Here is an 18,280-nt window from a genome sequence, read left to right on the forward strand (position 1 = left end):
CTTAGAAAGATTCTATTTTTAAATATGAAAATAGTGCTGGACGCAGATATTAGTCAGGGTACTTCAGAAAGGATGTATCAGTTTATTTAGAGAACTGGGAAAAAGTGTCATTATTTAATTTAGGGATAAGAAAAAGGCCATGCAGGCATGCAAATGTACATGTATTCTTTATTATCTTGGGTAAATCATGGATGTCGTATATACAATAGGGCGCACACAAACACTGAGCTGACAATTTTTAATGCTAAGTCCTAGAATTACGGTATTTTACAAGTTATAAAGTAATGAAATATAAAATAAAGCATTTAAGGCACATAACCCTGTTAAAATGCTACAAGCATTTATGGACTATATCGCTGTTAAAATGCTCCCCATTAAATTGCTAATTATTAACTTAATTTAAATTCAGTAGAATTGTGTTGCTTCACACATTCACCATAGTGACTCACATAAAAATATGTCAGTAGCTTTTCCTCAAGGACATCAACACAGTGATTTTTTTTCCCCTACACATTTAAAAAACAAAATAAAAGTATCTGTGACCCAGGCACCCCAAGCAATGCCTCCTAGAAGAGCGGCAGGGTACACACTGACAGGAGTTTTCCTGTTTCCCCATCTGTGGGGCAATAGACTGGTGTATTGAAGTCACGCATGTGCCACAGTAGCTAATTTGAGAGAAAGTTGTCTCATAAAACCTAAGTAAGAGTGTGCTGAAGACTGCAAACAGCAAAATTTTTAAAAGTTCACAATGGCATTGCATTGTGATTTTCTGCTGTGTAGAAGTCTGGAAATTTTTATTGAGTCAGACTTAAAATTAACCCAGTTTTACTTCTGTTTTACTTCAGTTTTACTTCTAAGAATAAGTCTATTGTTAGATAAAATTAGCTCTGAAACTCAGAATTCTTGCTTCCAATACTAAAAAAAAACCCTCAAAAAAAAACCCCCACAAAACAAAACAGAAAGCCCAGTTTCATTTAGCATAGCAACATTTGCAAATTGACACATTGTGAAACTCACAGTTCTTTCCACCGATATTCAATAATTCATATTATTAACCTCATGCAACATTTGCATTCAGACAGGCAAGGCTGTGGCTAGCTATCTATTGTGTTACATGTTTGACATTGTACTCAAGTCTATGGTGCAGCTTTAGAGAAATTTGAAAGAAGAGAAAGCTTAATAATCCATGGCAAATTGATGTGGAAAATGTTATTATATGTAAAATAAACCAACCATGAGTTTTGGCAAGACCAATATGCCAAGCAACTCACATCAATTTCCACATGAGTGAAATGGAGAATTTTCAGGACCAGAGTGTCTGCCAGGATTTTAGGTAAAGGAATTCAAACAAAAGGAGAAAATCCAGCTTCCTCTTTCAAGGGTGTAAGTCATATGTGAAGACCAGGGAAAAATCATAATCTCCAAAATAAAGAACTATATTCAATCAGTATTACTGAAGACCTCTCTCCTACTGCAGCATCAAGTATTCACCAATGCCAAAGCTAGATCAGACATCCAATCCAATACAGCAAATTACACGGATTGGTAGTTTGATTTTAATACAACAGCTTCAGTAAACTGGTTATTCCTGGTATGAGGTATTTAATTAAAAGCCAAAGAACTCGAAGTCAAAAAAGCATCTTCATAATTCATGCTGCTGTGCCCATATTTTGGAAGCTGGCACTGTTCCAAAGTGCCAGTTTGCCAGTCAATTTGTTCAATTCCTATTTCAGTGATGAAAAACTTTCTCATACTTCTGACAATTACTGACTGCAAGAGAAGTGGGGGCTTTTAAAGATCACCCTTGCATTATTACAGCATATTCTAAAAGTAGGGTTTCAAAAACATTTTGAAAAAGTCACAGGAACACTGCCTGTGTCATAGAAATCACTCAAATTACAGAAATCTTGACTTGATCCCTCATATAGCAGCTAGAAGAACCAGTAACCAAAAAGTTACTCTTTAACTCAAGTAACTCTAAATCTGTCCTGAAGAGGACAGATTTATGAAGATTAAGGTAGCTCTTATAAATTAAACAAATCCCAGTTTATCTTAATTGCACTGGAGACACAGTTCAAAAAATTAAAGATTAGCTCAAGACACCACATTTTTTCTTCACCTCCACCATATCCTCTGCCTGATGAGCTCCAGTTAACTGTTCTTGGAGCCACCTCACAGAAAGCCATGCTATAGTAAAAGGCTTCTGTGACAAACAGATTTAGGTCCCAGCACTCGTGAGTTTGAAGTTCCTGTATGATCTGAACTAATAATTCAGTAAACCTCTGAAAGGCATCACTCTCCAATTCATACCAACATGGCAGGAACTCCTTAGACTTTAAGTTTCTCTCTTTTAAGCAATGCACTTTGCCTTTCCTCTCATTTTTCCCAGCTGCATTTTAAAATTGTTACCAATAGGCCTTTTGATCAATTACTGATTAGCTTTGCTATTGCTGAGATTTATTCTAGGCATAAGCAGAAGAGGTAGAAGTTTATGGCAGTTATGCTCAGAGAATAAAAGAAGCAGGTCCTTATCCCCTATTTTTATTTTTATGTTCTTTTATCTGATAAAAAAGTATATTACCCCTTCAAACATACAAGGCACTTCAGGTTAAAGGGTATGGAAATACAAGCCACTTATGGTTAAAAAGAAAAAAACAGGGCTGAGCCCAGTTAGCATTGTGACACTACAAGGCTATTAATATTTCTGCAAATTGTTTCTGAGAGCAGGGTCATCAACTTGTCTGATATTTATAATTTTTTTTCCATTTAAGCGGATTGGCATCTCCTGCTCTTGTAGGGCCCATGGCAATGGCCTCTACAGAACCCCTCTTTCAAGAAACCTGGTGAGGTCTATGAAACACCATTTTAATAAGGTGCAGCTGTTTTGCATGTTATCCTCCTTTCACTCATGGAAACTGAGGCACAGCTTCCCAAGGGCAGGCAAGTGGCAACCTCAACAAGGAGAAATGACTCCCTGAGCATCTGGAACACGTCCCCAGTGCCCCAGCCACGAGCTCAGTATGCCCTTAAGACCCTCATGCAGGTAGTTGGACAGCAGCACCATGAATATCAATTACTTGTTCATGCTTGGTAATGCATTTCTTTTATTTTTCAAGTTTTAAGGAACCAGGGGGAAGCAATACAGAAAAAAAGGTGGATTATGTCCCCAAGCCTGTGTTGAAGGGACTCTCTTCTGAACAATGAATACATTCTGAAACCTGTGTTTGACCTTCTACAGGACTGGAAAAGGCCAATGTGACCCTGGGAGCACAGACATCTTTCTGAACTCTTAACAGTCTAAGCAGCCCCCTGCAAATCTTTTATGCACAGGCAGCCACACAAACCAGTTTTAGCTTGTTCAGGCCTTTTAAATGGAAATAAATTCTTCAACCTCTCTTATCACTGACAGAGCACTTACCAGCCTAAAAGTCTCATAAATATATAGCTTGTGTTAAATTGCCCTCTAGAGGAGACAACATAGAGGCAAGAGAATGAAGATCTGGAAACCAATTGTAACAACTTTTTCTTTAAAGCAGCAAAACTACCACAGTAATGCCATGCTGTTCTTTCAATATATCAGGAGAGAAATCTGATTGTACAACTGCCCTTTGTTCCATTTTGCTTCAAGGGCATAAAATCCTGTACTACAAAATACAGCTGTTTTTTATTTTGTTGTTTCAAGATGAGGAGGTAGATCTTCATGATTCAAAGGTGGGGTTCTGTTTTTCAGACAGGTAGGGAGCTGCAACTCTTCATTTTTAGCTTACTTTAAGGCAAGCAGGATGAGTTTTTTGATTAGAAATAGATTTCTACTGATCAGTCAACTCTGTTGCTTCACACCCATTCAATCCTGAGCTTTTCAAAACTCTTTCTCACCATACTCAATTGACAGGGTTTTGCAAAAAGAATCCCTAGGGGGGAAAAATCACTAACTATTGCAGTCTTTGTTCTTAAAACAGGAATTTTATAGATTCCTTTAATTTTTCCATTTTATAGAAACTAGTCTTTAAATGTTAAAGAATGACTATATCCCTTACCTGGACCTTTTCACCCTTAAAAAGCCTGCCCACTCATGTCAAAAGGAAACAAATAGTATTATATACCTTAGGGGTAAAATCTATGATAAGGGCTATCTGGTTTAATTAAAAGATATAAATAGCAAATCAAAGCATTTTAGCTGTCTGTAACACTAATGGAGTGGGAATACAACACATAAGAACAAGTATTGGGGTGAATGGAGGTAGAAAACAACAAGAAACTAAGAGAATTCAAAAGGCTGGGCATCTGGGGAAAAATTCATACCTATTGAAAGTTTACCACTATGAATTTATGTCAGAGATGTTACATGTCTCCTGTTTTTGGGAAACCACAAAGAGGTATATTGTCACATAAGCTAAAACAATGCATTAGTCATAAATTATTATATGCAGTTAGGACAACTGTTAATCCTTTAATGCAGTATTATATTAATATAAAAAAAAATTAGAAAAAAAGCCATTCTGGTCACTATACCTGCAAAGATGTATGAACCATGGCTACTTTACCAAAATAACAGTGGCAACATTACTGTAGATTGCAAATGACGAGACTGAAAAATGAGAGGAACCCATAGAACCCAAGGTCTCTGATATGATACAGCAACATGAGAAATTACGTGTCTGACACTGATACTTTTCCCAGGTACCTGCCCTACCCCTCTGATGGATATTGCTGGCCCCAAGCAGGGTAATACGATGCACAATTAATTTGGAAACAAAAGTTTCCAAATTGCTGTAAATTTCTATATTCAAGTAAGGTGATTCCTCTTTCAATGTACCTTATCATAATGAACTGAAAGCTTGATGTTCTAGGAAAACCATAATGAATGGATTTAATGTGCTTTGTACAGGCAAGGGAAATGAACCAGAATGACACTGATCTAAATTTTATGAGTATCATCCATGTTGACCATTAAAAATTGAAGTTACAAAGTTAATTGCAGTAATTATTTCTCTGTGCACAAATCAGTCAGCTTCCTCAGTATTCATGGGTGCATCCCCTTAGGGATGTCCAGTTTGCTTAAGTGTTTGCCATCCTGGTTATTATTCACAAAAGATAAGACATCCTTTTTTCAGACTTTTCCCTTGATCTCTGCACACTGGGATTGGTTGCAGCTAATTTATGCTGTCCCTCTATTTGGGAACAAAGACCTGCTCTAATTTGCCCCCCTCCTACATCTATGTGAGAAGGTAAATGTATCATCTTGAAACCTGAAACAAGAATTCCAGGTATAACTCTAGAGCTCATGGTGCATTCTGAAATGAACATCTTTTTGTAACTACTTCAGCCTCAAGACCCATGGTAACAAAGGGCAGTTGACATCTGCATAACTTATACCTAAGTATTTACAAATGGTTGAGAGAATACAAACAATACAGAAAGAGAAATGCAACAAGAATGCAAACCCATAAATCTGGTGTGGACAACACATTATTCACATCATATTGTATTCTTATGGTGCACTGCATAATTCTTATGGAGAACTGCATAATAATTTGATTGGTGCATTTCTAGAATTGTATATAGTATATCTCTGGTGCCTCTACAGATTGCAGACAGGAATACTGTATTAGAGTAGGGATGAGAAAAATGAGTTAAGGCATTCATTTTACAAAGCACTAAAATAGAACCATAATATCAAATCAATGTCAGCTACTGTAAAACAGGTATAGTAAAAATGTGATCAATTTAGGCTTACTCATGACTTTGCTGGAAAGCTTTCAAGCTGATTTGAGTAAGAGCATCATATTACAAAAATGGAGCTGAGCTTTATTTGAGACGTTTCATCCAGCCTTCTCCTTTTAAGAAGACATTTATTGGTGCCTACCATTCTGCAATATGACTGCTCTTCAAAATCTTTCTGTGAGAAAGATTTCAAAATACTGTATGAGAAGCTGCAGGTTCTTCCAGTGGGCTAGAGAGGAAGCAGTTCTAGCACAGCAAGAATTCCTTGCCTTCTTCCATGCTCTTGCCAGGTTCTCAGAGATCATTTAATGCAATAATATTTAGCACTCTATAAATTCTCTAAACTAAGTAACCAAAAGAGTGCCATAACGTTCACAAAGTGAAATTTTCACTCATTTTTTACATTCAAAAAAAGTTAAATTTTTGGAAGCAAAATGGGGGATCTTGAGTTATTGTAAAGAGAGGGAACAGGATTTGTGAGGTAGAAATTTGCAGAAAATAAGGCTTCAATCATTGCACTGGCTGTGATGAAGAATCTCATCCTGTGAGTTTAGCCCCTGTCATTTTCTGTCAGCCTTGAAAATACAGATGTAAGAAACATGTCTGTTGCTGTAGCACCATGACCACAACCAGGTGATCAAAAAGCACAGCACCACTGAATGGGTGCCCTTGTGTTACCCATGTACTCCTCCCACATCAGGTTCAGTCTTCACCACCTGGGGCTGAGCTTAGTTTGGTTGCTGCTCTGACTGGGAACTAATCTTACTGCAGTTTTAGTTGAATAAACATCTGAAGCACCGCTTGAGCCAATATAAGAACAGAGATCAGAACATGCACTGATAGCTGGGACAACAATATTGTGCAATTAGACTGCCTTTAGTCCACCATGAAACTGCAGGACTAATGTACATCAAAACCCCCAACAGTTCTAAGCACTAAGGAGCTGCATTGCTCTCATTTAGGGACTATGGATAGAGAATTTGATTCCTGAGCCATGGAGTTCTACATCAACAGCTATTTTTCATCCTCTGGAAGAAATCTCTGAATTACAATACCACAGGTCCTGCCTTGCACTGAGCCAAGCACAAGAGTAAGTTTGTCTGCCTGTTTGAAACAAATACAAATTGCTGCACTACTGGGCATAATAGATCTGTGAAAAGGAAACCACCTACACAAATTAACTATATGCCAGCTGTTTTCCTGACATCCATTTAAGGATAATACTACAGTGAGAGGACACTCTTAAAGCAACATGAAATGCAATTAAATGAGAAATGAAGATCTGAGGTTATTGTATGTATCATTCTTTTTTTTGGATGATGGCCCAATCCAGGAAGACTGTTCATCAACAGCGTGAAAGAACATGTCTTGAAAGGGAAAACACACATTTGTTACTGTGGCACAGTGGGTCTGCTGTAAATCACACAGGCTAACAAACCAGCCAGCAGCAGTAGCTCATGGGTACTGGACATTTTTAGATGGGCAGAGTAAAACTATTGTCAGAGATAAACCACACTTCATCATCTTTCTCCTTCACTGAGGGAAATCAGGAAGACCAATAACAGAATATTCATTTACAGAAACACCTTTGAAACAGATGTTGAAGGACTGTTAGGAGAAGATGTTTGCAGAGCATCTTGTAAACAATCTATAGAATCATATAAGGAACTTAATACAATATAGCTTGAAAACCTATGCATACACTTAGCTTACACAGAGTAAGTGTGAATTACTAAGTGCATTCTTCTCAACTTTAATGCTTCTCAACTGTGTTCTCCTGGTGACAGAATCATAAATACTACGTCTGACAGTGTCATGCCAGTGCTGCTGGTAGTGTGCCCTTATTTTTGCATATCTTTGCAGTAAAGTGTGAAGTGACCTTCAGAAACTGAGATTTTTCCTCTAAGTCTGTACCACCTGTCAGTTCCAGGAAAACTCAGCTCCCTCCTCGCAGAGGTCTACTCCATTTGTCTGACTGAAGGTCCATGGAGGTGGGCTGTGTAGCTGTCCTATCATTTCCAGGGTAGCTCTGCACTGACGATATCCAGACTATCTGAGAGACTCCCTGCACCTCAGACATACATTTCACTGCAAAAAATTATACTTATTTATGTTCTTTGTTACCCCTGCAACCAGTGTTGTCCAGATCTGCACTTCCTTATCTGGCAGCTGTAGAACTGTTCATAGCTGTGGAGTCTCCAGTGCCAGGATAGGTCCCTATCTCTTATCATCCCTTGGCTGCACTCCTCTGTGCTGTGTTCCATTTTTCTGTCTCTCAAGGCCAATGCTATCACTCCAGGGCTGTACTTCTCTACACTACATCACTGTGTTTGAGCTATAAATATCTCATTCCACATATAGAATTACTATCGGCTAAAATATCTGTACAGAACCATGGTTGTACAACACAAAGATGCACAAAAGCAAAATAAATTAACCACAGATAACTGGTCAATTAGAGAAACTGCTGTTGCAGCTAGGCCAAGTAAAACCAAGATACAAACATATCAAGAGAAGCTCAGACAGAGCAAGCCTAATAAACCACAGGCCTTGGCCTTGCAGATTCAATACAAAGATCATGGTCTGCAATCTGAGAATAGCAATCCTGTGCTGCAAGGACAAGGCTCTCATTCCTAGATCTGTACATCCTGAATCTTGTTTTTTTTATCCCACTTCCTCTGGGGGGAAAAAAAAATAAAATCTTCCTTCTCTAGTGAACAGATGAAGTCACTAGCATTTAACTTCTTCTCTGGAGGTAATTCACTTGCTCCATGCCTGCTGATATCTTACCCAGCAACTCCCACTATTTAGAAAACAACTGCAATGGGATCACATGGCCACACAGAGGCTTCTAGAGCAAGCCAGTGTGTCTCCACAGGAAATCCCTTACTGAGAGGCAGAATGAAAGAGGAGAATCTCATTTGCATTCAGTGTTAATCAACACAGTTTCACTGAGATTAATGACAATGAATTTATGAGAGATGTGAGAACTATTAAAAATCCTTTTGTTCATGTACAGCACGAATTTTCTCTTGCAATTCTACCTTCTAAAAATTCACTATTTGAGTTCTTCGCATCGTGTTTCAACTTTCAGCCAGACACAAAGTACAGGTTTCTGGCCTCCTAGTCAGTGCTCAGGAAGTGAATAAGCCCCTGCAGGACCACGGAGTGGGTTCATCCTCATTGCCTTCACATTCAGTAAGCACAAACATAGCAGCTCTGTACATTTGAATTCCTTACGAGACTCTTCAGTGCCTTGCACAAGATCTAAGGAAGTAAAGAGGAGGTGGAGGAGGCATTTTGAATAACACTACACAACTAAGTTCTTAGACATTAGGGAGTGGAAACTACAGGTTCTCTGTTTTGATTCAGACACTCAAAAAGTCATTAAAAATGTTCAGTTAAAATAGCAAAATGTATGCAAACTTGTGACGGTTTCTGCCCTCAGATGACTCAACCCTTTCCCTCTCATAGTGCCCTGGTTACCATTGTTTTGCCAAAACAGAAATTATCCACTTAGATTAATAATTGTGTCATGTCTAGGCATGTTAATTAATAACTCTGAGCTGCTATTAGCTGCTCAATAGCCATCATAGCTCAAACTGCAGTGTTGGGTGTCTCAGTTTGCTTATCTCTGGAGCTGCCTGAGGATGCTGGATCGTGGATCCATGACCATGGATCATACATACCCATGAATAAAAGAAGTCAAAGTTTAAGTATCTCAATAAATAACTTGATTTCTCATTAGAATAATGGTTTAGAGGCCTCAAAATTGTACATCCTTGATGTTGACACCAGATTATTTTAAACTGTAGCCCCACTCTTAAACTGCAGCCTCACAAAGAGACTGAGATGAGGCACAGCTTTGTAGTCATTGAAGCAATATACAGCTTAGCAACACAAGCACTTTCATATTTTTGATTCTGAATGCTGCTTTGGCACCCCTGACATTGCATAGTTCTACTTTCCAAGAGCAATTTCTACTCAGTAGCATTTTGGAGATGCTTTGTTTGGAATTTCAAGAGCTTTCAGAGACTTTCCTTTGCTGGTGATGACTGGCAGCAGATGGCTAAAGCATTGTGTCTTATTTTTAAGATCCTCACCCAAATTATTCTGCTGTCTCCATTCTGGTATTTCTCAGTGACATACATTTTGACTAAAGGTCTACTAAAGTTAGTTGACAGACTTCTGATGTCAGTTGATGCTGAGTTATTATAATTATAAACTGGAACACTTCTGTGTCTTGTCTTTCTGTCCCATTCTCATACCACACAAATAACATTAAGCAAGTTTTTATTTTACTGACAGAACTACTGTGGCAGATTTTGTCTACAGCCATTGCTTCATGATCTCCCACATAATTCTTGCTGGTTTTCCTTCTTGCATTGCTGCTTGAATGTCTGTACAGCAGTCAAGTACATTAATACTCCACATTATTTGTATACTGTTTCAAAACAATCCATCTCAGTCTTCTTTTTCCTGATGCATGGTTTCCCTGAGGGCAGTTGCTCCATCACTAACTGTGGTAGGTCTCTCTGAGCAGGCAGTCACACAAAACTCATGTTTTCAAGCATGGATGAGATTCAGGACATATTGACTTACCCCTCTCAGGATCTACCTTCAGGACATTCTTAAACTACAATATGACAATGCCATAAGCAAACCATTTTTTTCATTTTACTTGCAAATGTGATTTAAACAAACATTTTTGGTGTAAGGCCTTTCACAATTTCTCTCCTTGGCAATTGTTTCCTGCACTGTTTAAACACATCCAAAACTGAAGTCTAACCATACAGAGAAGTTTAACTTTATTGTTAAAGCATAGTCGACAAATGGAGGTTACTGAGCCAATATTGCCAAGACTGGCTGTCCCCAAAGAGCACTGGCCTCAGCACATCCCCATGCTGCCTCCAGTGTCACAGGACTCTCCCTGGGCAGCATGCTCTGTGCACCAGGAGCTGCCTGCACAAAATGCAAAGTTTTCCATATACAGCTCAAAGACAGGGTAGAAAAGCTTCTACACAGCATTTGTGGATGTAACAGCCATCAGTCAACCACTGCACCAACACATCTCCGGCCTGAGCACTTCATATTGCTGTAAGACAGGAGAAAGGAATGGGCTTGTCTGTGATGGAGGATGGGATGTACAGGCCTCATAATTCAATAAAAAAAAAATAGAAAATGAATAATTATCAATAATAAACTGCATAATTAATTACAATAATGTCTCGTAACAAAATTCATAGTCACAATAGATTTTCAAATTATACTACTTAAGACAAGTTCCTCCTCCTGTACCAACTTTGCCATGCATATGACTAGGACCTTTTATAGGAAAAGGAAAAAAACCTATGAGAGAGTCACTAACATTTCAAATTGATTTCTTCTGTTTCAATAATCACTATTGACCCTCTTTGGGGGAGCAATTTCCTGGTGCTGGCAGAGGAGGCTGACTGTAGAGCAGCCAGCCTCTTCAATAGAGTTCATTAACATACCTAAAAGTCAACTTTTATGACCGTCATTTCAGAAACATCCATACTTACAAATCATTTACTATTTCTGAGGAGAAGATCATGCTTGAAAATTAAATGAGCACATTAATACAAAAGGATCTGTCACTGCTTCATTTATTTCAGGCAAAATGAATGTTTTTGTAAACAGATTTCCTTGAAGAAGCAACAGGTAACTGACAATTCAGTTACTCAATATTTTTCTATGAAGTTACTTTGCAAACACTTTGTCTGATTTTAATCTTTTCAAAACATACTTAACAGTCTACTTTATGAAGCAGTCAGGCATGAGCTTATGGGTCTGCTGGGCCATAAAATAAAAAAGTGTCAGGAAGATAAAATGCAATGCAAATCTCCACAGCCCATACTCACATGCCTTTAATGCCAGCACTCTACATAATTCTTATTCTAGTACTTTACACTTCAAGTCCTCAAATTTTCCCCCAGAATGATGTACTGGATAGTGCTGATCCTTCTTCTGTTTCTTGCTTTCAGCATCTCAAATCAAAAATATTCTGAGAGACATCAGACCTCCTGGCCAAAGGAAGAGTTTAAGAAATTGGTGATGAAACTCATAATGACCATAGGAAGCGTGAGGGTAAGAAGAAGGGGTAAGAAGTGCAGAGGAAGATCACCAATCTGGTATCTCAACAAGACTCATGTACACAAATCTGCCATCTCCCATGGGGCACTGCCAGGCCTCTCTCCTCCCACCCCACTCCTTATTCTACTGCCTGACATTTTCTGTCTTATATGGGAAACAGAGGCTAGAACAGACTTCACAAGGAGAGGACTGTCAAGGGACAATGAAAAGTGCATCCCATTTACACAAAATAGTATGGAAATACACCTTGAAGAAAGAATGTGAAGAGGCTAAATGTACAGTTAAAATTTGTTTCTCCATGGAAAAGCTTTAGACAATACCAAATAATTCTCTCCAAATGAAGAAACTGTAAGCATTTAAACTGAGATAATTAGCACAGTGGACTTTAGGGTGTGTAAATATTTATATTTACATTTAAAGAGTGGATTTGTGGATTTCATTTGTATTTCAAAATGGACAGAAAGTTCTCCTTTGCAAGCCTAGCTTTTCTTTTACTTTGCTGAACAATATTAAAAGTTAAAATCTTTCCAAGCGATCAAATGAAACTCTGACCCCTACAGGCAAAAGGCCCTTGAGTAGGCTTAAAATACATTTTTTCTTGTGTGACTAGAGTGTGAAAAGCACTGATAGCACAGCAGATTAGGTAGACAAAAATGAGTGAACAAAAAGTTTATATGAATAGATCACCGACATTCCACTTCAAGACACTAGTGTTGGCAAGTGTAACAACTTTAAATCCCATTAACCCCCTGTAGTTGCTCTTGGAGGTTTTTTCACTGTAGACAAAACAAGTAATCTCTGTTTCCATGACCTAATGTACCTAAAATCCCAACAAGTAGTCTATAGGCCCCCAGTTTCAGTGTGATTCCGGTTAAAAGGACATATGAATTTTGTTTTTACTGCATTGAGATCAGGATTAAATTCAATCTTTTCTCCATACATATTAATTTAGAGAACGCATCAAACTAAGGCCACATTTCTTGAATATGGCCTGTAAGTGCATGAGCTATAAATGTTTATAGATGCACAGTGTTGTGTTATCAAAGCATGTACAATGGATTAGCTGCAAATCTGTTACATTAAAAACTTCCGTGTGCTACAAACCACTGAGGAGTGAGGCGGGAGTGCCCTCTTGTGTTTACAGAGGAATGATCTTAATGGTCACGCCTTTCAAAATCACTAAGTGAGGAAAATTCATCTGCTCCTGTATCAAGCATCTCCAGGCTGGCTGCAGGTCAGGGGTACATGTCTGATTAGCATTGCAAAACCGACTGCTTACTAATTCAAATAAGGTTTTGGCCTCTTGTTTTGTCATGCAGTATCATCCAGCTCATTTCTCCATCACCAGCTCTTCTGCTGCAACCTTCAGCAATCCCTGGCTTTGCACGGGCCCACCACCCATGAAGCATGTGGAGAAACATGAACAAGAGCCACTGGTTCCTCTCTATCTGCTGTTCCCTCCCAGCTCCTGCAAGGCAAGTCCTGCCTTTGTTGCAGAAATGTAGGTATAAAGTATGATCAAGTTAGTGTAGATCCTAGTGAGGTCTGTGGTAACTGAAAGTAGGGCGACAGCAGCAGAGGGACACATGGAGCTGGACCCACTTGATTCCCAAAAGGAGAGGACATGGATAATCTCTTCATCTGCTTCTGCCTACAACCAGTCTGGTAGGCTGAGTAATGTTTTTCAAACTCTATGACACTTCTAGTATAATATGCATTAATTATGCTAAAGCTATCTTAGTTTATCCCTTACTTATATGTAATAGACAAACCCTACAATCACTGTGTCACAAACTCCCATTGCAGTCCATAGAAACTCCTTAAACATGCCAATAAACTGCAGAATCTTCATGACAAATGAAAGATATCAATTAACAGGGCAGCTGGCTCCAGCCAGGGTCACCTGGTAATTCTGGCAACTGTGACAGCTTCTGGGGGAATCGTCAGCTGCATTACAGCAAATATTAATGGTTTTCACTATGCATGCAGCTACCAGGGCCACTCAGCAGTTTCTCCAGCTCCATCTGGCATCTTAAGTTCCCCTGCGTAACATCAGGCTGCCTGTGGGCAGTGGGTTGCTTGCCTCATTCGAGAACAAGTAATAGCCAGACGTTTTTGTATCTTGCACAACACCACCACAGGCTTCCACCTAGGGGATCCTCCAGAGGAGGCTGAGTCAACTGCTGTTCTCTGGAGGGATGCACTCAGATCTGATCACTGGTGCCTCTGAAAACTCCCTCAGCACTGCTTTTTTGAGAAGGAATAGAGAACCTCCTGATCATCCATTTCTGACTCCCAAGAGGGCCTGGCTTAGGGATCACAAAGGATGCTGATGGGATTACACCCTGATACTCTGGCAGCAATTGGAGATTAAGGAGTACCAGAGGATTCACGTCAGTTCAAGCTTCAGACCACAATTTCTCTGATCTGCAAAGGCCCTGTGTTTAGAAATGGTGCCTGCTTATTACCTCTGGCAGAACAATTGCTTCATGTCACATGAAATGCATGAAGAAATCTTGTCTGCATATTAGCTGCATCTTCTCAGTGCTGACAAGGAGTGGCAGCCTTTGCCCATACTTTCCCTACACAGCATATGTAAAACTGAGGACCAAAAACCAGGATGGCCTTGTTTGACTCTGCTTTCTGCTGTTGAGCAGAGGGAGTCTGTAAGTTCTAAAATGCTCAGGTCTTTCCCTCTGTTGCCCTGAGAGCCTGGGTAAGCTCCATTGTAGTTTTGGTGAATATCCAAGAGAGCAAAACCAGGCGAAGCAGGTTAGATCATAGGAGAGTCTTCCAGCAGAAGCCACCTTGTATGAGCACTTCCATGACAGAAGGATGCAGTCTCTGCAGGATCAGGAGGTCTCTTACCTGGTCCAGTCAAGAATATCAGGACAGGGAATGTGTGCTGGTAAAAATTTGCAATGTTATGAGCTCCCTCCTAAGAAATTATCAATATTAGATTATTTTCTCTTAAAGTTAACAAATTACTTACACAGTTGAAATGGCTTATGTGGGTTTTAATGAATATTACCATGGTTATAGGATTAACTGTGCTGCCTGACCCTTTCTATTCTTTACAGATACAGACTTCCACCTTCAAACACTGAACATATTAATATCATATCCTAGGGAAGAGCATCACAATTGTGTTGTTCATTAGTAGGACCAGTCATAAGTTTTACTGCTCTGAATAGAAATTATTCTTTAAATTAATTATATTTAGACAGTGATAATTGCTTCTTCATAGTATGAGAGTAAATATCAGTGAACAGTAGAACAACAGACTTCTTAAACATCAAACATTGTTTATTTTAATAGTTGAATCCTTGCATTTAGGCATAACTGAATAGGGGATACAGTGCATTTTGGAGGGATCAAGCACAAGGTTTCACATCATATTTATAGCAGCCTGAGTATTAGCTGCTGTCAGGGGACATCACCTGCTGTTTGATCTCTCCCTGTATGAGAAAAACTGAGCTACTGAGAGCAAGACACACCCACAAAACCTGCTAAGTTTTAAGAACAAGACAACATGGAAACAAAATTCTACAATTAAAGATTTGAAAAATACCTGCATCTATGCAAATTTCATAGAAGGACTTATACACCATCATAAGTGAAGTCCAGATGCATAATTACATCTATTAAAATTAATATATTGGCACTGTAGCTAAGGTAGTTACATTTTCCTATACTTTTTAATTTTGAAAAATATTTTAATCTATTTTAATATGAATACAATGAGTAAAATAATATGTATGCATATTTGATTTTCTTACTTTATCAAATGAAACATTCCAAGCAGTTGAAGAAGCGTCTGAGAAATATCTACCTCAAACAGAGTGCCTCTTTCTTACCCAGAGTTCTGTGTTTATAATATCCAGATTCAATTCCAGATACTGGAATGTAGTTTTACAACTTCTATTTTGTTGTAATAGTTCACATAGCATTTAATTTTAAAAAGAACAAAGTAAATATCTGTTGTTTCTCCTGATTCTGCAAAGTGTGATTTTAGGACATTGTAAGAAATAAGATATAATTGTAAGAAAGGCTCTGAAAGATGTCAATATTAAGAAGAGTTCTGGTAAAAGTAATCAAATAGCTCAGCAACCTTGTATTCTCTAAGAGACAGAGGCAGTCTCTTATTAAGGAACATGAAGATATATTTTCTGTTTAAAAATGTATTTGACATTTAATTTGCCAAGGCTGTATAAATATGACATAAAAGCTTTATTTTCCCTATGCCTCATTAATTAATGAAGTGATTGCAAGTGATAGCAATAAATGGCTGGGTCATACACCTATGAGAAGAACATTAAATAGCAGGTTGCTCTTCTCCCATCTTGTCACCTCAATGTTTTCATCTCATCTGAATCTGTTCGTCTCATCACTTAGGATGAGAAAAGTCAGTAAGATAAATAGCAATTATTTAGCAATTAAATAAAACCTATTATCTTCCAGTAATATGCTATTTATGTGGAGTAACACAGAAGAGATTTAAACACTGAAAGAAAATGCTGTTCCCAATCACTAACAAAGACTCAGACTCAAATTTCCCTGAAGTATTTTTGGGCATTCTGCTGCAGTAGCTCTAGATAATGAACACTTCCATTACACAATAAAATAGTTACAATGATGTTCTCCTAGAGACAGCACACAGAATTACCTTTGTAAACAAGAAAAACTAGCTGATTTAATTTAATTTTTTTTTAATATTAACTAGTTGGTCTGCCTTAATACACCAACTTTGTAGCTTCTTTTAGGTAACCAAGTGAAGAGAGATTTTCTTGCATAAAGTTTAGTTATGTTTTATTGTTAATTTTTATTATTAGATTATGGCACTAACTAGATTAGATTATTAGATTAGATTAGATTATTAGATTAGATTAGATTAGATTAGATTAGATTAGATGATTAGATTATGGCACTTGACTAAACCAAGTATAGTCAGTATAAGCAACCATCGTACTTTAAGATTAACTTTGCAGCAGAAACCCCAAATATCTGCCAGAGCTGTGCTCAACTTCAGAAAGGGGAGATACCTAAAAATGAAGATGTTGTTAAAAACAAAAGGAACAGAACCCTCAACGTGCATTAGATCCTCACAAATGGTATGAAGGCAAACAGAGAACACTGTCTTGAAGGCACAAAATTCACCATTCAAGGCTTATAAAAGGGCAAAAGGAAACTTACACTACATGTCAGAGTAACACTGTTTAGTCATCAAAACTAACAATATATGCCTTTTAAAATTCATGAATCTGACCCCCATGAGGAAGTCTGTTCAGAGAAAATTAGGCTATGTAATTGCATTCATTCTTTGCTCCTGTTTTCAGTGTGAAAAATCTGGAGAAATTCCCTGCACCACAGCACTTTTGAGGCTTTCATGAGGGAAGTTGGTTCCTACATCTTGAAGATGCTGCAGTTTCAACAAGACCAAATGACACTTTTGAGGAAGCTAGTGAAACACAAACTTCTAATTGTGGTGTGTGAACTCCTCCTTGAAATCACTCTTGTGCTAAGGAAGGGCAAGCAGAATTGTAATGTTTTGAACAGTTCTACAGAAATCCAGAAAACTAAAAATCCCACTAAGCTTCACATCTATTCCAGGGAAAAAGGCTTATTATTTAAAAGTAGAATTAGTGTGTATCTAGATAATTATGATCTGTAGGGCAATAGTCAGAACACTTGGTAAACTCACATCACACTTATCAAGTGTGTTATTAATTGATCTAGTGCATAGGCTCCCTAAAGCCTCTTAGTAAGTGATTTTAAGCAAACTAAGCAGACATGCAATAAAAGGTAGAAGAAAGAGAAGGTTTAAATGGTTAATTTTCACAGTGGAAGAAAACTACCACAGAAATCTGCATGACCTACAGCTGAACTTACTGAATCGATCTGAAATACATGGTATGCAGAGGGGTAAAAAAAAAACCTTAGTAATAATTTATTTATTGCTGATGCAAAAGTAGCTGCAGGAGCTTAAAAAGGCTGAGTGAGTACAACAGCAATACATGAAATTCAACATAGATCAATATAAAGCACCACTTACCAAGGAAAGCAAACAGAACAGCAAATGCAAATGATGGGCTCTGGCCTTTATTGCTCTGATGTGAGATCCTGAAGTTATGACAGACAGTTCTGTGGAAATGTCAGCTCCGTGCACAGAGCCAGCCAAAAAAGGACACCAGAGTTTAGGAAGTGATAAGGAGCAAAAAAAAAAAAAGAAAGCAAAGAACAGTATGGCACCCCTGCATAGTCCCATGTCATACCTGCTTCCCAAACAGACTCTATACTCTGGAAGTCCCCTCTCAAAAAGAAAGCAGAAGAAGTTGAAAGAAGATCAACAAGAGTACGGTCAAAGGTAGGAACTGATTTCCCTGTGAAGAATGATTAAGTAAATGAGGTTTCCACAGCCTGAAGAAGAGATTGGGGGATGGGG

The 18,280-nt window shown here is 38.3% G+C and overlaps 1 long non-coding RNA gene across 1 annotated transcript in view; it reads right to left on the reverse strand.

The window, feature by feature from the left end:
- The window catches only part of LOC107202609, a 34,769-nt gene extending 16,730 nt beyond the window's left edge, over positions 1-18,039 (reverse strand). Inside the window, exon 1 of the long non-coding RNA XR_001520756.3 lies at positions 17,891-18,039. This is a non-coding gene — a long non-coding RNA (uncharacterized LOC107202609). The remainder of the gene's footprint in view (positions 1-17,890) is intronic.
- Between the last annotated feature and the right edge of the window lie 241 nt (positions 18,040-18,280).

The sequence above is a fragment of the Parus major genome, chromosome 3 (genome assembly GCF_001522545.3).
Source record: "Parus major isolate Abel chromosome 3, Parus_major1.1, whole genome shotgun sequence".
NCBI lineage: Eukaryota > Metazoa > Chordata > Aves > Passeriformes > Paridae > Parus > Parus major.